This window comes from Protopterus annectens, chromosome 7.part1 (genome assembly GCF_019279795.1).
Source record: "Protopterus annectens isolate FY-2018-M chromosome 7.part1, PAN1.0, whole genome shotgun sequence".
Lineage (NCBI taxonomy): Eukaryota > Metazoa > Chordata > Ceratodontiformes > Protopteridae > Protopterus > Protopterus annectens.
Window position 1 is genome coordinate 357,283,294 of NC_056740.1, and position 24,194 is coordinate 357,307,487.

At 43.9% G+C, this 24,194-nt stretch overlaps 1 protein-coding gene across 3 annotated transcripts in view; it reads left to right on the forward strand.

Annotated features, from left to right (window-relative positions):
• Positions 1-24,194, forward strand: part of FLNB (filamin B) — a 4,683,119-nt gene that overhangs the window by 1,599,505 nt on the left and 3,059,420 nt on the right. The window lies entirely within an intron of this gene.

Genomic DNA, 24,194 nt, shown 5'->3' on the forward strand with positions numbered 1-24,194 from the left:
TCATGTAGAAGTTAAAGGAAGGAGCTAGGCAATGGGTAAGAGGAAAGGTGCTGAGAGAAAATTACTGGGTCAAAGAGAAGAAATTAGGATAGAAACGTTCAGGTAGAAGCAGAAGGAAGGAGATAGGCTAGGTAAGAGGAAAAAATGAGAGAAAATAACTGAGGAATGAACAGGATAAAGTTAGATGAAAAGAAAAGGACTATGGGAAATGAAGGAAAGATTTTTCACTGAAATGTTTATATGTTTACATTAAAAGAACAGCTAACAGTGCAGCAAAAATTGAAATATATAGAGTTAAATATTGGGTGAGGAAATGACTGTAACTAAAGAAATGATTCTTTTCACCAGGGATATAGATTCTGAATTGCCTGACCATTGTAAGGCCGTACTGTTTAATGTTACAGCATGCCAGGAAAAGCAATCTCTAGAGAATGGGGGAATCAGGACACAAATTAAAAGTAATACATATTGTAAAGGAGCTAAAATAGCAGGACGTGTAATCTTTAGAAATCGGAAGGACCAAATTACATATAAATAAATGGAATCTTTGAGAACAATACATGCAGAATAATGTTTAGGATGAGTTGTGAGGTTAAAGGGAAGGCATGAGTTGAGGAACTTTCTGTAATGTTGGAGTGAATGTGTACTGCTTGACAATAACTGTGGAAACTGTTTAGAGTTTGTTTTCTATTAATGTACATATACCTATGTTACAAATGAAAATGTGATCATTTAGTGAAAATATTTAAAAATAAAATGTATCAACGAGCTTGGATGGTGTGGTATGTGACATCTGTACACTATGAAAAATGTTTCTCTAGGGAAGAAGTTAATCTTCACAAGAAAGGAAGTAGAAGTCAGGATAGGTAATAAAGTGCAAAACAAAAAGAATATATTTCTACATTATAAGTCTGGCAAATATCTTGATATGCATTGTTGAAAAGAGGGATTATAGAACTGCACTACAGGTTTAAGAGATAAAAAGGACAAGTAGATCACTATAACAAAATATTTTGTAGTAGTAGCTTTAGTGAAGATGGCAGAATAGAAGCTGGGCTACGTAATACTAATAAGAATGCAATCTTGTGGAGGTGTACATAACAGTTAGAAGTATTCAGGGGGTTACAACTTAGATTAAAGGTACAAATTCCTGGCCCAAATCAGTTACCAGTGGAATTTTATAAATGCTTTGTAGATGTGCCGTCAGGTACACTGTTAAAGCAGCTGCATTTGTTTCTGCGTTAGAATATACTTGAGTCTATGCAGAATGCAACAATAGAATTAATTAGAAAAGAAGGAAAAGACAGTGATTTGATTGAACATCATAAACTCGTATCTCATTTGAATGTTGGCTATAAAATTATTGCTAAAGTTATTAATGTGCAAATTGGGTGGAAACTCTCTTACTTTTTTTCAGCTTGGGTTTTGTCCAAGTAAACAAATGGTGTAGACAACTATACTGCTAGGACTGAGTGAGTGAGTTGTTTCATTTAATGTAGGTAAAGCTTTTACTACAATAAACAGGAAATGTATGATGTATTGTGTAATAGAAAACCTACACAGAAACACGTATGCCTCATTTATGTTGAATGACAGTGCGTCAGATAAATTTAGGTTAAAGACTTGAGTCTGTCAAGGATGTCCACTGGTTCCAGTGCTTATTCCATCCATCCTCAACTTCTTTTCCCCGTTTTGCACATGGGGTTGGGGCGTCACTTCAGCAGTGACAGTCATCTCAAGCCAAAGTTTACATAGCCAGGTAACTAGCCCTGTCACTGTAGTTCATTCATACCACTCACTCGCACACACATTCTCACCTACGGCCAATTTAGTGTGTCTAATCCACCTTCTGCATGCCTTTGGAATGTGGGAGGAAACCAGAGCACACGGAGGAAACCCACTTATTGTTAAGGTTGGGAAGAAGCCAGAGCACCCAGAGGAAACCCACTTATTGTTAAGGTGATTTATCTTTTTTTAGTATATTTTTATTAAAAGTTGAGTAGAGTTATTACAGATAATTAGAACTACGCAGTGCATTTGTATGTAGATAACTTGCTTTTTTTCTTGAGGTTTTGTTATAGACAACATATGAATATGACCATGGAATGGATAAAGGCAATCTGTATCCAAATGGTATAGGTTATTTTGAGCACAAAAAGGGAAATTGGTTAGCCTTAAAATGGTCTACAAGGGCAACTAGTCTAGTACTTTCCTATGAACCTATGTGATGGGGTCAAATTCTTAATAGGCTATAAAACACTCAACGTCTTGGAGATTTATAACTGGTCATGCAAAAGGGATTAATGTGTATCTGATGCCAACTGTTCAAGACTTCAAGCATCTTTGCTTAATATAAAGCTGCCGTATAAATCGATGGTAGATGCTTTCATATTTGCCAGAGTAGAATTCTTCGTAGTGTGTTTTTTCTTTCACTAAGGTGCTTTTCTCTGTTTTGGTAAATGTGATGATTTTTTTTTCTTTTGTGTGCAGTAAAGTATCAGCTTGTTAGTCAGATCGGTCCACAGTTCTTGAACTGGGTTGAAACTATTGGGAGGACTCTTCAAAAGCTTTTGTAGAAAGGGACTTTCCCAGGGTACCATGGGCTACAGTTGTATAATGTGTCTATAGTGGACTCACAGCATCAAGTCCTGTTTCTTCACATTAAGAAACAACCAAAATGACTTCTCTACCCTGGTTCAGCCAAAATTCAAAACTACAATAGATGAAAAAGATTTCTCTAGCCTGGGAACAGCAGTTTGGAACCACCTCCCCAGTAAGATAACAAAAAAAAAAAAAAAAAAAAAAAACAGTCTAACATAACATTGGAATAAATTAAGTCAACCCGTAGTGAGCACCTACAAAAACAAAGTTAAACGTACCTGCTTTTACAGTACTGGATTTAAAGATGTTCACCATATTGATAATTGCTGCAGTAGTCTTAGTTGTATAGGTTATATCCTGCTAAAGATATAACAGCTGTCCAGCTTCCAAAGCTTCAGGGCAGCTTCCACACACCTAAACTGTCAGGTAGCATGAGCTGAGCTGACTAAAAGTTGGGTGCCAAACCTTTCAGAGCTTTACTGGTGCTGAAGAGAGTACTCCTCTCCGGGCTTCAGAGGATCGATGGTCAGCCAGTGCTATTCCTTTGCTGGACAGATCATTTCCCTTTGAGGGGAAAAACCCCTTCCATTTAATAATTTTGCTTGTTATTGATACTTTTTAGGAAAAGTTCTTTTAAAGCTAAGAGTTTGTATACGATCACAAGACTGTACTGTACTTTTAAACGTGAGCGTTTTTTTTCCCTGTCAGTTTAAAAGTTGTTTAAAGTAACTGAAAAACATGTTTTGTGAAAAAATTGTGTTAGTTTTACTTTTCGGGACTGGCAAAGTGTTTTAAAGTGCTTTTTACTGTGTTTGTGAAAAGTGACTTTTAAAGACTTTTTGTTTGTACTGGCATTTGCTTCTTGTTTTCCCTGGGAAAGAGGCACCATTTTTGGCTTGACCATGGAACAGTCAGTCTGTCCCATGGTTGATCCTTCTTCCAGCCACAAAAGAGAAAGTTAAGGAATCATCCTCTGCCATCACAGCTGGCTAGCAATGTGCATCAGCTGTAGGTGGGTGATTCTGCTGTGGCCATTAGTTGTATTTCTGACTACTCAACATTTACCTTGGGTCTCTCTGGTGTAGTACCTACAGTCACTTTGGACCCAGTGTTAGCCACATTCTCTGTGGCTGTTGGGGTCCCCTAAGTGGGCAAGAAAGAACCACCCTTATCAGTCCTGAGAGAGGGAATGAGGAAGACTTCTCTGTTTTGCCAGAATGTTGCACCTGTCCCTGGAGAAGTTACTGTTGCCATTAATAACACTGTTAGCCTAATTTTTTTCCTGCCCCCCCCCACACACACACACACAAAAATTAACACGTATTTACTCTTCTTCAAATTACTTAAACGGGAGTAGTTTACTTGGTCTGGCTCAGGACTTAATTCAGGCTATTGATCCTAAAGTAGTTTCTGGAAAAGATAGAGGGATACTGCCTTTCCTGAAGAGATGCAAGATTCAGAATCTGGACAGGAGGATAAAGGGAGAGATACAGATTCAGACTCGGAGGAGAGCTTAGTTTCCGACCCTCCCTATGGGGAGTTCTCTTTCTTTGAGACTACTTCTAGAATGTGCTAGTGTTTTCAATAGAGACCACTGAGCTTTCTCACTCCTTAAGAAAATATTATAAGCTGTTACAGAAGGAATTTCCTGAACCTACACCCATTCATCAGTTCCTGACAGTCCGCCTTCTGCCCATAAAAAGGCAGATAACATGTATAAACTTCCGTAGTCGTATATCAAATAAATATCTTTTGCTGTTTATCGTGGAAGCTTCAGTGATTTGTATATATAATCTCCCAGATCATGATAAAAGAAAGATTTTAAAATTTCCTTTGGATAGAGATTTAACTTTTGTCCCTTCTGCTTCAGGGGGGTGACCAAAAAATGGGATGAAAGGGGCAAGCTGATCCTGGGAATCTCGTAACATTTTTCAGCCCTCCTTTTCCAAATTTTCCAAGGGATTATCTAACCCCTCATCCAGTTTTGGCAAGTAACAACATAAACAGCCTCAACAAAATGCAGGTAAAGAGACATTTAGAAAGAAATGGCAAGGGGTTTCCAAGAAGAATTCTGTAAACTCACAAAACCAAGTAGTCATACTGACCAGTAAGTCAAATTGACCATTTAAGAGACTTTTCCCCACCCACCCTGGCAACTCCCCCCCCCGAAAGTCTGATTGTCCACTTTTCTTTTTGGCAACAGATAGTTTCTGACAAATAGGTTCTGAAGATCATTCATCAAAATTACATGTGGCAATGGGATGAAAGTCCTCCTTCCAATTGTAGTACCTTGTCCTCCAGACCAGACATTTTTATGTTTCTGCCTGTCCTTAATCACATGCTGTCCCAAGAAGTGATAGAACCAGTTCTCCCTTCGCAAGCGAGAAAGGGATTTTATTCTAGGATGTTTTAATACCAAAGAATGAAAATGCTTAGAGGCGAGTACTGGAGCTTTCTTTCCTAAACCTCTGTGATCGTGCTCAAATTCAAAATGATGTCACTTTACAACCTGTTACCTCTTCTTCCTCATTCAAATTTCCTGATAAACATCTTTTAAGTCTAGTATTGTCATCGCATTCCTAGACATCTAGACTTCAGGCCTTTCTTAAGGTTTTGTGTATCTGGATCACATCATCAGTTCTCTGTCTTAACCTTTGGGTTGTCCATTGCACCAAAAGTGTTCAAAAGTGTCTAGCTGCAGTTATAGCTCATTGCAGGCTACAGGGTATCCACATTTTTCCATATTTAGATAACTTGCTTATCTTTGCAGTCTTTCTAAAGTGTCCAGAATCTCTCTCTTGGGGGAGAGATCTATTAAACAAACCGGGATTCCAAGAGAACATTCAAAATTCTCTCTGGACTCCTCACAGGAGTTTCTGGTATGTTAACTAGACATCACAGTTCAAAGAGCTTTTCTTCCATAGGAAAAATAGATGCTGTATCTAGATATGTTTCTAGGGTTTTCTATTCAAGACTTCAACCACTGCGGGGGAATACCTCAGGATTTTGGAAATCATTGATTGCTTTTGTGATTCTCATGATAGTCCTGGCAAGACTGCACATGAGAAAGATGCAATGGTATTTGAAGTCTCTTTGGTCCCAGCACAAATACCCATTGTCTTTTCATACCCCATTTCTGGGGCTTGTCAGAAGATAAATCACTTGGTGGAGACAACAGATTTCCCTAAATTGAGGTCCCCCTTCTTGCACCCTGTTCCAAAGCACAGTCAGTCATCACAAATGGCTCAGATATTACTTGGAAAGTAGATTCAGGAGGGATAAAAGTGCAAGATATGTGGGAGAACAAGGACAGACACAAGCACATAAATATATAAAAAACTTATCTCCAACTCCAAACCACCACCGAAAATACTGAAAAAAACCTCCACAGCAACTGGTAAAATCCAACAGCTTTATTGTTTCCATTTATAAATGGACTGTATATTCACATTGGAGGGCATTTCAACTGCTGCAGTAAGAATGTGGTATATGTGGCTAGATGCCAGTTATGTCCTGCCTTTTATGTGGGCAAAACCTGTAGATGATTTAAGGACAGTTTTAATGAGCATTTATTGGACATAAGAAACAACAAAATGACCAATGCCTTGAGTAGGCATATTTTTGAGAATAAATATGACATTTTTAAGTTTTCAGTTTTGCAACAGTTGGTTAAGGACCCTCAAGGTAGAGTTTTGGACGTGCATTTAGACATTGTGTTAAGGTGGCAGTTAAGGTTGAATGCTACCCAGATACCTGGTATTAATGGAAATGTGAATATTGCATGTCTTTTGAAGTTAAAAAAACATTTTAGGGTAATACTTCAAGTTTTAGATATATTAGTGGATATTTTATGGTTTATAGGGTATGTCTATATTTTATTGTCATTGACATTTTTTATTTTTTTATTATTAATTTTTTTCATATGTGTATTTTTTTGATAAGTGATTGCCACAAATGTTTATACTGTTGCATTTTATACATTTACCATATGCATTCTCCTTTTAAATTTGTATGCAATTGTGTAGCATATTTAATTGGATACTTGGGTGTTTTAAACATAAAAGGGCTGGGTTGTGAAACTGAATTTGTTCTGATGAAGTCCCTTCAGTAGGGAAGAAAGTGCTCAACCAGTGTGTGGTACAATAAAACTGTTGGATTTTACCAGTTGCTGTGGAGGTTTTTTCAATATAAAAAACATGCTTGCCCTAATCAAGGCACTCAACTCTCTGAACCATCTTTGCTCCCCGGGACCTCTTCAAGTTTTTACAGCTAATGCCACAGTCATGTGGTACATGATGTGGTACATGAACAGACAATGGGGAATGAAGTTGTACCCCTTCTGCAGACTAGCCATGTTAGCTTGGCATATAGCTTCATAGCACAGTCTCACTCCGCAGGCATCCAACATTCTGTAGAGCAAAATTGTATGGCAGACAAGTTGAGCAGGACAAGGGCTGACCCTCATGAATGAAAAGTAGATTGGGGGTCATCCAAGATGTGAGCCTTCTATGGGGAGTTCCTCAAGTAGACCTCTTTGCCTCCTCTCTGAACAGTCAGCTGACAAGATTGTGCTCCAGGACTCCATGCAAGAAGGCCTGGAGAACAGATGCTTTTTCTTTTTCTCGGACAGGAATATTCCTGTATAATTTCCACCTTTCCCACTTATATCCAGGGTACTTATGAAGATTCAGAAGGAATCCCCCTATTTCATTTTAGTGACTCCCTTCTGATCCAGGCAACAGCGGTTCTTTTGGAAATCACCAGGGACACTTAGCACAAGCTTCTTCTCAGACTGTATACACTCGTATAAGAACAGGGATGTTTAATACACCCCAATACCAGTCAACTTTATTTGACTGACTGAATGTAGGGTCTTAAATCATTTAGGCACATGTTTAATGAGGATATTTACCAGGTACTAATGAGGACAAGAAATTTGCTGGATCGGTTGAGGCCCGGGTTAACAACGACCGCCACCAGTACTGTTGGCCAACAGGGTGCTGGCGGAAATTGGGCTACTGTTGGCCGAAGGAGGAGAGGAGGGAGAAGACATGGCCGAAGGCAGGTAAAGGCTAGGGCTGTGGTAGTGAGGGTCAGAACTTTGAATGTTGGCGGTATGACTGGTATAGGGAGAGAGCTAGCTGATATGACGGACAGAAGAAAGGTTGGTATATTGTGTGTGCAAGAGACCAGATGGAAGGGGAGCAAGGCTAGGTGTATCGGAGTCGGGTTCAAATTGTTTTATCATGGTGTGGATGGGAGGAGAAATGGTGTAGGGGTTATTCTGAAGGAACAGTTTGCTAAGAGTGTTTTGGAGGTAAAAAGAGTGTCTGATAGAGTGATGTTTATGAAGCTGGAAATTGATGATCTATTGATGAATGTTGTTAGTGCATATGCTCCACAAGTTGGGTGTGCGATGGATGAGAAAGAAAAATTTTGGAGTGAGTTGGATGAAGTGGTGATGCCTGTACCCAAGGGTGAGAGAGTGGTGATTGGAGCAGATTTCAATGGGCATGTTGGTGAAGGGAACAGAGGGGATGAGGAAGTGATGGGGTAGGTATGGTGTTAAGCAAAGGAATGCAGAAGGTCAGATGGTAGTGGATTTTGCAAAAAGGATGGACATGGCTGTGGTGAGTACGTATTTTAACAAGAGGGAGGAGCATAGGGTGACGTACAAGCGTGGAGGAAGATACACACAGGTGGATTATATCTTATGTAGAAGGGCCAGTCTGAAGGAGATTGGAGACTGTAAAGTGATGGCAGGGGAAAGTGTAGTTAGGCAGCATAGGATGGTGGTTTGTAGGATGACATTGGTGATCAAGAAGAGGAGGAGGAGGAGTGTGAGTTCAGCACCAAGGATCAAATGGTGGAAATTGAAATAGGGTAATTGTGAGGTGGAGTTAAGGGAAGAGTTAAGACAGACACTGGGTGGCAATGAAGAGTTACCGAATAGCTGGGTAACTACAGCAGAGCTAGTAGGGGAGATGGCTAGAAAGGTGCTTGGTGTGACATCTGGAAAGAGGAAGGAGGACAAGGAGACCTGGTGGTGGAATGAGGAAGTGTACAGGAGAGCATACAGAGAAAGAGGTTGGCGAAGAAGTGGGATTGTCAGAGAGATGAAGAAAGTAGACATGAGTATAAGGAGATGAGGTGCATGGCAAAGAGAGAAGTGGTGAAGGCTAAGGATAAGGCGTATGAAGAGTTGTATGAAAGGTTGGACACTAAAAAGGGAGAAAAGGACCTGTACCGATTGGCTAGACAGAGGGACCGAGCTAGTAAAGATGTGCAGCAGGTAAGGGTGATAAAGGGATAATGAGGGAAACATACTCACAAGTGAGAAGAGTGTGTTGAGCAGATGGAAAGAGTACTTTGAAGGGCTGATGAATGAAGAGAATGAGAGGGAGAGAAGGTTGGATGATGTGTGGATAGTGACTCATGAAGTGCAGCGGATTAACAACGAGTTAGTAAGGATAGCTATGAAGAGGATGAAGAATGGAAAGGCTGTTGGTCCAGATGACATACCTGTGGAAGCATGGAGGTGTTTAGGTGAAATGGCAGTGGAGTTTTTAACTAGATTGTTTAATGAAATCTTGGAAAGTGAGAGGATGCCTGAGGAATGAAGAAAAAGTGTTGTGGTACCGATTTTTAAGAATAAGGGGGATGTGCAGAGCTGTAGTAACTACAGAGGGATTAAATTGATCAATCACAGCATGAAGTTATGGGAAAGAGTTGTGGAAGCTAGATTAAGAAGGGAGGTGATGATTAGTGATCAGCAGTATGGTTTCATGCCAGGAAAGAGCACTACAGATGCGATGTTTGCTCTGAGAGTGTTGATGGAGAAGTACAGAGAAGGTCAGAAGGAGTTGCATTGTGTCTTTGTGGACTTGGAAAAAGCATATGACAGGGTGCCTAGAGAGGAGTTGTGGTATTGTATGAGGAAGTCGGGAGTGTCAGAGAAGTATGTAAGAGTGGTACAGGATATGTATGAGGATAGTGTGACAGCGGTGAAGTCTGCGGTGGGAGTGACAGATGCTTTTAAAGTGGAGGTGGGATTACATCAAGGATCAGCTCTGAGCCCTTTCTTATTTGCAGTGGTGATGGACAGGTTGACAGACGAGATCAGACAGGAGTCCCTGTGGACTATGATGTTTGCAGATGACATTATGATCTGTAGTGAGAGTAGGGAACAGATGGAGGAGACCCTGGAGAGGTGGAGATATGCTCTAGAGAGAAGAGGAATGAAGGTCAGCAAGACTAAGACAGAATATATGTGTGTGAATGAGAGGGAGGATAGAGGAATGGTGAGGACGCAGGGAGTAGAGGTGGCTAAGGTGGATGAGTTTAAATACTTGGGATCAGCAGTTCAGAGTAATGGTGAGTGTGGAGGAGAGGTGAAGAAGAGAGTACAGGCAGGAGATGGAGTGGGTGGAGAAGAGTGTCAGGAGTGATTTGTGACAGACGAGTACCAGTAAGAGTGAAAGGGAAGGTCTACAAGAGGGTAGTGAGACCAGCTATGGTATGTGGGTTGGAGACAGTGGCATTGACAAAAAGGCACGAGTCAGAGCTGGATGTGGCAGAGTTAAACATGTTAAAGATTTGCACTGGGTGTGACGAGGGTGGACAGGATTAGGAATAAGTATATTAGAGGGTCAGCCCAGGTTGGAAGGTTTGGAGACAAAGCCAGAGAGGCAAGATTATGTTGGTTTGGACATATGCTGAGGAGGGATGCAGAGTATATTGAGAAAAAGATGCTAAGGATGAAGCTGCCAGGTAACAGGAAAGCCTAAGATAAGGTTTATGGATGTGGTGAGAGAGGACATGCAGGTGGTTGTTGTGACAGAGCAAGATGCAGAGGACAGTAAGAAATGGAAACAGATTTTCCGCTGTGGCGACCCGTAATGGGAGCAGCCGAAAGAAGAAGCAAGTGGAAAGAGGTTTTCTAGTTGGTGCCAACAACATAACCAGCACTCTTTCAGGGCTAGTTGTTCTCTGATTTACACTATATATATATATGTATATATATGTATATATATATATATATATATATATATATATATATATATATATATATATATATATATATATATATATATATATATATATATATATATATATATATATATATATATGATATACTTTCATATGGCCTTACTTTCCTCTTGTTCATCCAAGGTTCATTTATTGACCCTGTTTGTTCATGGATGTCTGTCTTTGTTTGTTTCAAAGTGTCATGCCCAAAGCATGGGTCCCCTCCTTGGGATCTTACTTTTGTGTTAGGGAAGCTAACCTTTGCTTTATGTGGAACAAGCAACTAACCTGGCTGACTTGAGTTTCTTAACATGAAGGGAAGTTTTACTAATTGCTCTCACCTCTGCAAGAAGGGTGTCAGGTTTGACTCACTTTAAGAGCTTCCAACACAATTTCATTTTCTGCAGGGACAGGGTTTCTTTGAGAGCTAATCCTTCTTTTTTGCCTAAAGTGGAATCAGAATTTACTTTGAGCCAAACTACCTATGTCCTTGCTTTTTTTCCTGAAACAAAACATGGAGCAGAAAGGATACACCATACCTTGAATATTCACAGACAATTCAGATACAATCTTGACAGAACTAAATCTTTCAGATCTTTGTATCAGTTAATTTCTTGTGAAAGTAAGAAAAACGGAACAACCTGTGTCAAAACAGACTATTTCCAATTGGTTGTCTACCTTTTGTTATACTCATTACAACAAAACTGTTCCAGGCAGGGTCAAAGCCCACTCTACCAGGGCCTTGGCTTCATCTGTAGCTTTTTGGAAAGGGTTGGATTTTAGAACTATTTTAGAAGCCTCAGCTTTGTCCTCTGTACATACTTTCATAGAGTGCTGTAAGGTTGATTCCTTTTCTAGGCCTAGATCAGGCTTTGTAAGAAAGGACCATTCTCCAGGGGTCTTGGACTCCTCCTCCCAAATGTAGTAAACTAGGGTAACCTACCCATATTAGCTAAGGATGTGAAGTTGTTCAGTCTCACCGTTCTTTCTTCACTGATGGGTTCGGAGCTGATCCTCGGCTTCGAAACGGCCGACTAGCAAGCTCAAAGTTTTCCAGTAGCTGGAGACCCAACCCTTATCCCACAGTGCACTGCTGGAATTACCTCAGATCTAGTTTGCCACGGCACGGATCTCTTGGTTTCCAGCGTTGCTCGAGACTATTGTGTGAGTTTTCAACTTTCAGCAAGTTTTTCTATTTGAATTATATATCTTTCTACTATTATATATTATAGTATTATCTAGTTAGCAGATTTTTTTCTCCCCCCCCCCCCTTTCCCAGTAAAATCTACTGATTGCCTTTGGCCTCATGGCCTTGGGCCTTTTCTTACAGCTTGTTAGATTAGTATTGCCCCTTGGGCTTTTGATATTGGATTACTAGTTGCCTTTTTGGGCTGTTTGTAGTTAATTAGATTTTTCCTCTCTAAGTTAAACTATCTATATAGTTAAATAATGTGACTGCTCTTGTGAATTGTGTTTCAGGTAGTTAATATTATGTCTGAAGAAAAGGAAAAGCATCCAAAGTCTGGGTTCAAAAAGTGCCCAGACTGCGGACAAAAGATGTCCATTACGGATGCCCATGTGCAGTGTGTGTACTGTTTGGGTGAGGCGCACCTGCAGAAGTCATGTAGTATCTGCCACTCCTTTTTCACTCGAGTGCTTGCAAAAAGGAAGAGAAAGTTAATTGACAGGAGTATTGTCAAACACCCTTTCTCAGAGGCATTGTATGACCCGGATGGTGCCAGCAAATCGTCCAAATCTTCCTCAGAATCCAGATCAAAGAAAGGGAAAAAGTTGGAAAGTGTTGGGACTTCGGCTCCACTGACTTCAGAGCCGTCAGTCTGTTTTTTTCGAACCCGGGACACTGCTCTGGAACCGGTTGCCGAAAAACCTCCCTCTCTACTGCTTAAATCGGCTCCATCTTTTCACTCCTGCAGGTCTTCGGTCAGCCTGTCCGATCTGTATATGGACCGGCTGGTTCAGAAACTCTTAAAGGCACCAGGCCTAGCTAAATTGCTTCCGGCTCAGACCAAACCATCGGAGCCGAAGACCATTACTCCTAAATCGTCTGCTCCTCCTCCGAGCCATACCGGACCTTTGGAGCCGGAGGAGGCTGACCTGATGATTGTGGATCCCTTGGAGCCGACACCTGCTCCAGTGTCGTCGGCTCCATCTGCTCGGACGTTCTTGGCGCTGACCGGGGACTCTAGGAGCTGACACTCAAAGGTCGGATCCAGGGAGGATAGTTGCACTGACTTGTCGGTGCCGACTCTTCCTCTCGGGGCTTCGGCTTTGATGAGCTCAGCTCCTACCTCGGGCTTGGAGCCCACGGCTTCAGTGCGGGAGGGGATCGTGGCTCCTGATCCGTCGACTCTTTCTCATTGGAACCGTGGTGCATTCAAAGCCATGAGGCGAGTGTTGTCTCCTAAGACTTCCTCATCTCAAGGTCTGGCCTTTTCCTCTCCTAAAGTGCCTGAGACAGTTTCTGTTTCCTCTGGTCATCCCAGGCGTAGAAACCCACAGCCTCAGGTAGCCCCACAGGGCGCTCCATGCTCTTCTGAGACCTCCCCAGAAGTTCCCCCTGAAGAAGTTCCCAGGAAGAGATTATGCAAGAGGAGGCATTTAGACTCCCCAGAGGAGTCTCTAACATCAGACACCGACTTGGATGAATCAGAAGGGTCCCCTAGATCCCCCTCTGAGTACATCTCCTTTGCGGAGATTCTTGAAATTCTTAGGCAGAGGGGTGATTGGCAGTCCAAGAGCCCTACTGAGGACGAGTCGGTTCTCCTGAACGCGGTCGGGTCTCAACCTTCCACCTCTTGGGTGTCTCCGCCCTACGATGAGTGTATGAATCTGGTCTCTCATAGGGCGTGGGAGTCACCAGAATCTATGGAACCTGTTCCTAGGAGGCCTAATAAGTTTATTTCTGCCCCCGTAGATAAGTCCTTTTTGACCAAAGGAGTACCTGTTGATGCCATGGTGGTGGCGGCAGCCACCAAAAAGGAAATGTCTAAGACTTCCTCATCTATCCATCCTCCTTGCTCTTCGTAGGCATGCCTGGATGCGACTCTGTTCCTTCGCGGAATCCTTCAAGTCTTCCTTTACGAATACCCCGTTTGATGGCTCATCCTTGTTTGGGCCAAAGGTGAAGGAGACTTTGACCAGGTGTGAACAAGAAGGAAAGACTCTGTCTGCCATCGGAGTCCATTTTTCCACCCCCACTCGACCCTTTCCTAAAGGTCAGAGGGGAGGAAAGATGTGGTTCCGGAAAGCCCAAGGAGCCTTTCAAGACACACGTGGAGAGCCCCGCTCCAAAGGCAGAGGAGGGGGTTACAATGGAAGATGCCGCCCTCGCGGCAGAGGGGGTCCGCAACACCAGGGTGACAGAGATCACTTCTCTGGTCAGTCCTACCAGCGCTCCTGAAGGGAGGCCCGGCTGTCCTACTCTGGAGACAGTCAGGGGTCGCTTGTCATTGTACCCAGAAGCCTGGCTAGATATAACAAATGACATTTGGGTACAAAGTATCATTTCCAGAGGGTATTTAATACCGTTCTCCACCCAGCCCCATACTGTCAAAAAAATCCCGGATGTTCCACCCAGTCACAGGGAACAAGCAACAATAGAGGTACGCCGATTGCTAGAAAAAAAGTGTCATCCAGCCAGTCCCGGCAGACCAAACAGGATTCGGAACTTACTCAAGATTCTTTTTAGTTCCAAAGAAAACAGCGGACTGGAGACCCATTTTGGATCTCAGCAGACTCAACCAATTTGTGAGGAAGGAGAAGTTTCGAATGGTCACGCTACAGTCCATACTTCCCTTTTTAGGGAAGGACAATTGGATGTGCTTAATCGATCTCATGGATGCATACTACCACACAAAGATGGCCAGACCATCCAGGGATCACCTGCGGTTCCAGCTGGGAGCCAATCATTATCAATTCCGAGCTCTGCCCTTTGGTCTCACTACAGCCCCCAGAGTGTTCACCAAGTGCATGGCAGTAGTCATGGCTCACCTGAGGCATCTAGGATTCCAGATGTTTCTGTACTTGGACGATTGGCTCCTTACCTCCACCACCAGGCATCAACTTCTTCAAGTGAGAGAGGCTACTCTGACACTCTGTGATCGGCTAGGCATTACAGTCAACTTCGAAATGTCTGCCTTGTTGCCATCGCAGCATATCGTTTTTATAGGGACAGAATTAGACACGTCATCCATCTTCCGCCAGAAAGGGTTTGTATTCTTCGCCAACACATCACTTCCGTGGTGTCAAAGAACAGAGGACCAACTGCAGAGGTATTGAAAGTACTAAGATTGAGCAATCTTGGCAATCCGTTAGCAAGAATGCATATAAGGATCCTTCAATGGCTCCTATTCATGCAATGGTCTTACCAAGAACTTCCAATGAATCACACGATCCTGATAACCAATTCCCCAAGAAGGATCTTCAGTGGTGGTTGACGTCTCTTCAGGTTACAATAGGATGTCCTTTCATGCTACCCCCTCCAGTTGCCACTGTGACCACGGACGCTTCCCTGATAGGGTGTGGGGAGGGGCATTTTCAAGGAAAGACTGCCCAAGGCATATGGACAGATCAAGAATCACATCTGCACATCAATGTCCTGGAGATGAGAGCAGTATTTCTAGCGTTGCAATACTTTCAGGACTTTCTTCCTCTAGGGACAATTGCAATACAGACAGACAACATGTCAGTGGTCTGGTACCTGAACAAGCAAGGCGGGACCAAGTCTTACCCTCTTTGCCGTGAAGCCCTCAGTGTATGGCAGTGGGCAGTGTCATCCCAGCGCTTTCTGTTAGCAATGCACATCCTGGGCAAATCCAACGTCATAGCGGACAAACAGAGCAGGGAAATTTTATTGCCCCATGAATGGTCCTTCAAACAAGAGATTGCGGACAGGATTTTCCGCAAATGGGGCCAGCCTTCCTGTGACCTGTTTGCCAATCATATCAACAACAAATGCAGAAGCTATTTTGCCCTGATTCCCCCGCCAGGTCAGTCCCTGAGGGATGCTCTTGTCCACGATTGGCCCCCGGGTCTCCTCTACGCATTTCTCCCAATTCCTCTGATACCCAGATTTTTACAGAAAGCAAAGTCGCTGGGGCGAACAATCATCCTTATAACCCCTCATTGGCCTCGGCAGATTTGGTTTTCGTTTCTTTACCATCACATTCTGGAAGACCCACGGATCCTGGACCCAGTTCCAGACTTATTGACACATCCGTCAGGGGATCTTCATCCATCATTGCAGACACTGAAGCTAACCGCTTGGCTGCTCCAATTCCCCGCATAGCCAGGCTTTATAATCTTTCCCATGACACTAGTCAAATTTTGTTGGCTTCCCATAAGCCTTCCAGTAGAAAATTGTATTGTAGTAAGTGGAAGAGATTCTTCATTTGGGCTTCCTCTCATAACATTAACCCTTACCAAGCACCATTATCTTCTATTTTACAATTCTTGACAGAAACTTTCAACAAAGGAGCAGTGGCTGCTACGGTGCAGGTACAACTAGCTGCTATATCTAATTTCCATCTAGTGACCATTGGATTGAATATTATGGCTCACCAATTGTCTAAAGCTTTTCTAAAAGGTTCCTTTTACATGAGGCCTCCAGTGAAGACTCCATGTGAGAGTGTTCAATCTCGCCTTTGTTCTTCCAAATGGGTTCGGAGCCGATCCTCGGCTCCGTGTCGGCCGCTTGCAAGCTCTGCATCGAGAAGAAGCTCGAGATCACCTAATACCCACAATCCCCCTCTGCCTTTACCTCAGATCTAGTTTGCCGCTGCAGCGTTCGCATCACTGGGTCGGGCTCGAGCACCTGAGATAAGATTTAGAATTTTATTCTTGTATTTTTTTCTTGGTACTTTAGTATTATATAGCTATTTAGTGATAATTGGTGTGTGTGTGGTAAGGTTAAGGGAATCTCGGTACCGTTAAGTTGTAAAACTTAGAGTTCTCTTCGGGGCCTACCACCCCTTATTGGATTTGACAACCGGATTGACTTTCACTACTGGATTGACAATTTTACCGGACTTGACTTTTTTACTGGATTTGACTTTTTTTCTACTTATAGTGACATGTCTGAAAAGGCCAAATCGGGGTTCAAGCGTTGCCAATGTGGGCAAAAAATGTCAGTAACTGACAATCATAGTTCCTGCATCTACTGTCTTGGCCCTCTCCATCTGCAAGAAGACTGCTCTATTTGTCATTCTTTCAGTGGGAGGGTCATAGGTTCATAGGTTCATAGGTTAGTACTAAGCTAACTGCCCTTGCGAGCCATTTTAAGCTTAGCCAACTATCACTTGTGAGACTCAAACCCTGCACCTTGTGTTTGTAAGGCAAACACCTTAACCATTAGGCCACCCTCCCAACCCTTAGGCCACCCTCCCAACCCTTCATGACAGATAGACGCAGGAAACTAATGGATAGGGGTTTGTTAAAACCTTCCTTTCAGGAGGCTCTGGATGCTTCTGACCAGGCATCCAAGTCCTCGAAGGAATCAAAGACGTCGGAGCCCAAGTCATCGGCTCCGAGCTCTTCGACTAAAGTTAGATCACCGGTTCCACAGACTTCGGGGCCGAGTGTTCAACTGTTGTCAGTTTCCGAGCCTCGAGTCTTGGAACCGGTGATGGAGCTCCCTCCCTCGACACTGTTGAGGTCGGCTCCGTCTTCGGTTCCTTCGACCCGTTCTTCTAAGCTCTCAGAACCGTCCTTTTCTCGGTCTGCTCCTTTCACCTCGACTCCGTCGGACCCGGTACCGGAGTCTCGGAGCCGACGATCCGTCCTTGGTTCCGGGGCCGAGAGTCAAACCGACGTTTCGGTTCCGACTCTTCCTCTCGGGGCCTCGGCGCGGATCGATTCGGCTCCATCCTCGGGTCGATGGCTTCGGTGCCTGTCTCGGGGATTCTTCCCATTTCTTCGGAACCGGGAGATTCCTCGACTCGGGACCCAGGGGCCTTCGATCTCATGAGGAAGGTGTTGTCTACCCAGACAACCACATCAGTAGAAGCAGCCTCTCCTCCCCATAAAGGACCGTTATCTTCCTCTGCACCAATGGCCACATCCAAGCGTCGAGCACCGGTGTCTCAGCCACCCCTGGAGGGTGCCCCCTCTTCCTCGGAGGCTTCTTCGGATGCCCCCCCCCCGAAGAGGTCCCTAGGAAAAGATTGTGTAAGAGGAGACACTTAGATTCTCCACAAGAATCTTTGACATCCGATACTGACTTGGATGAGTCAGAAGGGTCCCCAAAGTCACCTTCAGAAGATGTCTCCTTTTCTGACATCTTGGAGATCCTGAAGCAGAGAGGTGATTGGCAGTCCCTCCCCCCTTCTGAGGATGAGTCAGTCTTGCTGAAGGCATTTGGTGCTCGCCTTCCTCCTCCTGGGTCACTCCGCCTTGATGAGTTAATGGAGTTGATTGCTCGAAGGGCGTGGGAGACACCTGACACGGTGGAACCGGTCCCTAGGAAGCCTAATAAGTACATCACTGCACCCCAAGACAAGGCTTACCTTACAAAGGGAGTTCCAATGGACGCCATGGTGGTGGCAGCGGCCACGAAAAAGGAGATGTCGGAATCTTCCTCATCTGTCCATCCGCCTAACAGAGATTCTAGGACTATGGACAGATACGGGAAGCGCATTTTTAGTTCAGCGGCTTTTTCTATGCGATCCCTGAACTATTTGACCCATTTTACACGCTTACAGAGGGATCTAGTCAAAGAGTTGGGAGATACCCTCCAGGGTACTACAGATGCTGCGGTCTCAGAGAAAGTTACAGCACATCTAAATACCCTTACATCCATTGTTAACTCATCCATGAGGCTGATATCATACGCAGCCGAAGGATCGAGTAGGGCAGCAGCTTCAGCGATTGCTCTTCGTAGGCAATCCTGGATGCGCTTATGTTCATTTGCAGAAGCCTTCAAGTCTTCCTTTACTAACGCCCCATTTGATGGTGCCACACTTTTTGGCCCTAAAGTAAAGGAGACCCTTACCCGGTGTGAACAAGAGGGAAAGACTCTGTCTGCTGTCGGAGTCCGTTTTTCCACCCCTTCCAGACCGTACCCCAAAGGGCAATGTGGTGGGAAAATGTGGTTTCGAAAACCCCAAGGATCTTTCCCAGGCACACAGGGTGATGCCCCCTCTAGAGGCAGAGGAGGGGGCAGAGGTGGAAGACGCCGCCCTGGTGGCAGAGGGGGTCCGCAAAACCAAGGTGACAGGGATACCCCCCCTGGAAAACCTTTCCAGCACTCCTGAGAGGAGGCCCGACTGTCCTGCTCTGGAGGCAGTCGGGGGTCACTTAGCTTTATACCCTCAGGCCTGGCAAAACATTATTACAGACAACTGGGTAAAAAGCGTTGTTACCAGAGGTTACAGAATACCATTCCTATCCACCCCCATTCCAAAGAAAAAACTCCCAGATGTACCGCCCCATCTGCGAGACCCAGCAGCTATAGAAATTTCAAAGCTGCTAGAAAAAAGAGTCATCCAACCAGTCCCAGCGGACCAAATAGGATTCGGAACTTACTCAAGGTTCTTTTTAGTTCCAAAGAAGACAGGGGACTGGAGGCCGATTCTGGACCTAAGCAACCTCAACACCTTTGTCAAGAAGGAAAAGTTCCGGATGGTCACGCTTCAATCGACCCTTCCATTCCTACAGAAGGACGACTGGATGCGCTCAATAGATCTGAAGGACGCATACTACCACATCAAAATGGCCAGGGCGTCCAGGGATCATTTGCGCTTCCGGCTGGGAGCCAGTCACTACCAGTTTCGAGCCCTGCCCTTTGGTCTGACCTCAGCCCCCAGGGTTTTCACCAAATGCATGGCAGTGGTAGCGTCTCATCTGAGATGCCTAGGATTCCAGGTGTTTCCGTATCTGGACGACTGGCTCCTGTCTGCCACCACCCGGCGTCAACTGATACAGGCCAGGGATTACACCCTACAACTTTGTATTCACCTCGGAATTTCCGTAAATTTCGAAAAATCTTTATTACAGCCATCACAGCATATCTTATTCATAGGAGCGGAATTAGATACGCATCATTTAATTCTAAGGCTTCCTCCAGAAAGGATAGTCGCACTTCAAAACAACATTTCTCTCCTTCTGTCGTCCAAGAAATCCCCGGCAAAGCTGGTTCTAAAGGTCTTGGGTCTCATGGCAGCTTCCCTCATTGCGATACCATTGGGAAGACTGCACATGAGAGTTCTACAATGGCTGCTGTTTGCACAATGGTCGTTCCAACAGCTACCTCTGACGCACGAAATTCTGATTACAAACGCATGCAAATCACACCTAACTTGGTGGCTTCAGACTTGCAACCTTTCCAGCGGAAGACCATTTGTGCTACCCACACCGTCAGCGACGATAACCACGGAAGCTTCCCTGATAGGGTGGGGGGGCATCTTTCAGGGACAGACAGTCCAAGGCGAATGGAACAATCTGGAGTACAATCTGCACATCAATGTTCTGGAGTTGAGGGCAGTGTTTTTAGCGTTGCAACACTTTGCTCCCCTTCTTCCTCTAGGGACTATTGCAGTTCAGACAGGCAACATGTCTGTAGTTTGGTACATAAACAAGCAAGGGGGAACCAGGTCTTATCAACTATGCAGAGAGGCCATGAGAATTTGGCAATGGGCGGAGTCCACGGGTCGCTTTCTGATCGCAACGCACATCCCGGGGTCATCCAACGTCATAGCCGACAGGCTGAGCAGAGCAATACTATTGCCTCACGAGTGGTCCCTCAAACAGTCAATTGCGAACACGATATTTCGCAAGTGGGGCCAGCCTTCCTGCGATCTGTTTGCGTCTCCAATGAACGCCAAATACAGGAGCTACTTTGCTCTATTACCCCCTCCAGGGGAAGTCCCCAGGGGAGCGCTGGTGCACGATTGGCCCCCCGGGTCTCCTGTATGCTTTTCCTCCATTTCCCCTGATTGCAAAGTTTCTGCAGAAAGCCAACAACCTTCAGAGGACCATAATACTCATTGCCCCATTCTGGCCTCGTCAAATTTGGTTCCCCTTTCTATTGCATCACCGCATTCAGGGACCTTGGATGCTGGACCCATAGCCAGATCTACTGACTCACTCGTCAGGAGTTCCTCACCCATCTCTCGAATCACTCCATCTAGCAGCTTGGCTGCTCCGCTTCCCTTTCTAGCCAGGTCTGATTCCCTTACACCGGCGGTTCAGAATATATTAGTGGCTTCTCATAAAGCTTCCACTACAAAAACCTACACCAGTAAATGGAAACGTTTCGTCTTCTGGGCTAATTCACATCATTTGGACCCTGTTATAGCTCCGTTGAACAAGATCTTGGAATTTTTGACAGAATTATTCCATGAAGGAGCTTCTCCTGCTACTTTAAGAGTGCAATTGGCTGCCATTTCTAACTTTCATGTGGAAGAATGTGGTGCGCCTATTATGGCTCACAGACTTTGTAAAGCTTTTTTAAAAGGATCCTTTCATATCAGACCACCAGTTAGAATTCCTACATCACCTTGGAATCTGAACCTCTTACTTTCTAAATTGATGTTGCTCCCTTTTGAGCCAGCCTCAGTTTGCCCATTGAAATTTTTATCGTGGAAAACTCTATTCCTGGTGGCCATTACATCCGCTAGGCGAGTGTCTGAGCTTCAGGCTCTTTCTGTTAAACACCCTTATTTAATTTTTCACTCTGACAGAGTATCCCTTCGCACTAATCCATCCTTTCTCCCCAAAGTTTGCTCTACTAATAATATTAATCAGTCCATTGAATTACCCACCTTTTTCAAAAATCACTCTAATAAGTTAGAGTATATGTTGCACAAATTGGATGTCCATAGACAACTCAGGTTTTATTTGGATAGAACAAAAGATCACAGGAAATCTGATCAACTGTTTGTAGCCTTTGCTGACAGCAGGAAGGGTGTAGCAGTTTCGAAACGAACTCTTTCCAAATGGCTAACTGATTGTATCACACACGTTTATGAGGCTTCTAATCAAACCTTATCGGTCAAACCTAAAGGACATTCTACGAGATCAGTGTCTACATCCTTAGCTCACGCAGCTCGCTTACCATTAGACACGATTTGTGCGGCTGCTACTTGGGCTAAACCACATACATTTATCTCTCATTACAAAGTGGACAGGGTTTCTAGGGATAGGGCAACCTTTGGTTCCACTGTGCTCAAGAACGTTCTCCCGTGAGTTCCTCAGGATCATGGAGCTAGGGACGCTACCCATGTGTAAGAACAAAGGCGAGATTGAACACTCTCACATATAGAAGTTATGTTCTTACCATAACGTTCCATGTGGAGTGTTCATCTCGCCTTTGTTCTTACACTCCCACCCTTCCCACTCTTAGGAAGAACGTTCAATTTGGTGCCTGGTCTGGAGTATTCTCCTTCTGCAGTTGCAATAGTTGTATTGTATGATACACTTGTGTATATATATATATATATATATATATATATATATATATATATATATATGTATATAGATGATCCTATGATTAGGTGAATTTTGTGTGTGTGCTCTCTATGGCTGGTTTGCTTGCAAACTAGATCTGAGGTAAAGGCAGAGGGGGATTGTGGGTATTAGGTGATCTCGAGCTTCTTCTCGATGCAGAGCTTGCAAGCGGCCGACACGGAGCCAAGGATCGGCTCCGAACCCATGTGTAAGAACAAAGGCGAGATGAACACTCCACATGGAACGTTATGGTAAGGACATAACTTCTATTTATTCTCCCTGGAATTTGAATTGTATGTTATCTCACATCATTCTTCCTCCTTTTGAGCCTGCATCATTTTGTGAGCTAAAATTTCTATCATGGAAAACTATCTTCCTAGTAGCCATCACTTCAGCCCGCAGAGTGTCAGAGCTCCAAGCCTTATCCAGCAAGCCTCCTTATATGGTCTTTCATGCTGACAGAATATCTCTCAGGACAACTCCATCCTTTTTGCCTAAAGTATTTTCAGAGATTAACATCAATCAAGTTATTGAGTTACCTGTTTTCTTCCCTAATCACACCAAGAAATTGGAATATATGTTGCACAATCTCGATGTTCACAGACAACTTACATTTTATTTAGACAGGACAAAAGACATTAGGAAGTCAGATCAGCTTTTTGTTTCTTTTTCTGAGGCCAAGAAAGGTAAACCAGTCGCCAAAACAACTTTGTCTAAGTGGCTGTTGGATTGTATCACTTACACCTATTCTTGTCATAACATGCCCTTGTCTAGTAAGGTGAAGGCTCATTCAACCAGAGCAGTTTCTACCTCTTCCGCCTTTCAAGCCAAATTAACTTTGGACAACATCTGTGCGGCAGCCACATGGTCTAAACCTCACGCTTTTATAACTCACTACAAAGTGGATAAGGCCTCCAGGGACAGGGCTTCATTTGATTCCACGGTTCTGAAGAGTGTACTTCCATGAGCCACCCAAGGTTAGGATGCTAGGGACGCTACCCATCAGTGAAGAATGAACAGTGAGATTGAACAACTTCACATAAAGAAGTTACGTACTCACCATAACATTCCATGTGAGTTGTTCCATCTCACCTTCATTCTCACATCCCTCCCTCCTTTCCCCCTGGCTGGCAATTGACCTGGAGGCTGTCTTCATCCTGGTCTCTCAATGTGTCTTCACTCCTGGGCAGAATAATTATTGTATCTCTATATGGTATTCAGCAAACAAGATCTGAGGTAATTCCAGCAGTGCATTGTGGGATAAGGGGTGGGGTCTCGAGCTACTGGAAAACTTTGAGCTTGCTAGTCGGCCGTGTCGGAGCCGAGGATCGGTTACGAACCCATCAGTGAAGAATGAAGGTAAGATGGAACAACTCACGTGGAATGTTATGGTGAGTACATAACTTCTTTTTACTGCAGCAGTAATCAGTATGATGAACATAGTCCAGTTGTGTAAGTAAACATACCCTAACAGAAGATGTTTGAATGATCACTGCTGCAGTAGCCGTTCCTCTACCCCCTTGGGGTTTTCTTGGTGTGTTGTGTATGCCAGGGTGTGGTTATTTATTTTTTGTTCTTCCTAGCATTTCTCCTTTCAGGGGTCAAGTTCTGACTTCTGAAGAAGTTCTTATTATATGGGAAGAAAATGCTAAATTAATGAAATAATAAAGTTTCATTTGGAGTTCTCAGTGCAGCATTTATTTTATTTTAAATGGTTTGTTATGATGTGTGGTTGGAAGGGCTAATGACTGTGGTCCTGAGATGGTTGTCCTCTGATTGAGGATGTTGATTGGTGGTGTTATTCGAATTGCATATTGTTGGAAGTTCGTCCAAGGAGGTGAGGTGCATTTTTTTTTTGAGAGAGACCAAAGTGAAAGGTTTGGGACATTGATGTGTGCAGAAATTGGGTTGTTAGATGGGGGACGGGCTTGGGAGGGGTGGCAGGAAAGGTAATGCACTGTGTGTGAAACTGGTTGTGTGCTTGATATCATTCTATGAAAGTGGGTTATGTTGTTTGGTTTGTAGAGCTAGGATATGGTAAGAATAATGTAGAGTATAGATAGCTAAGCAACTTTTAGTTATGGTGCCAGTAATGATAATGC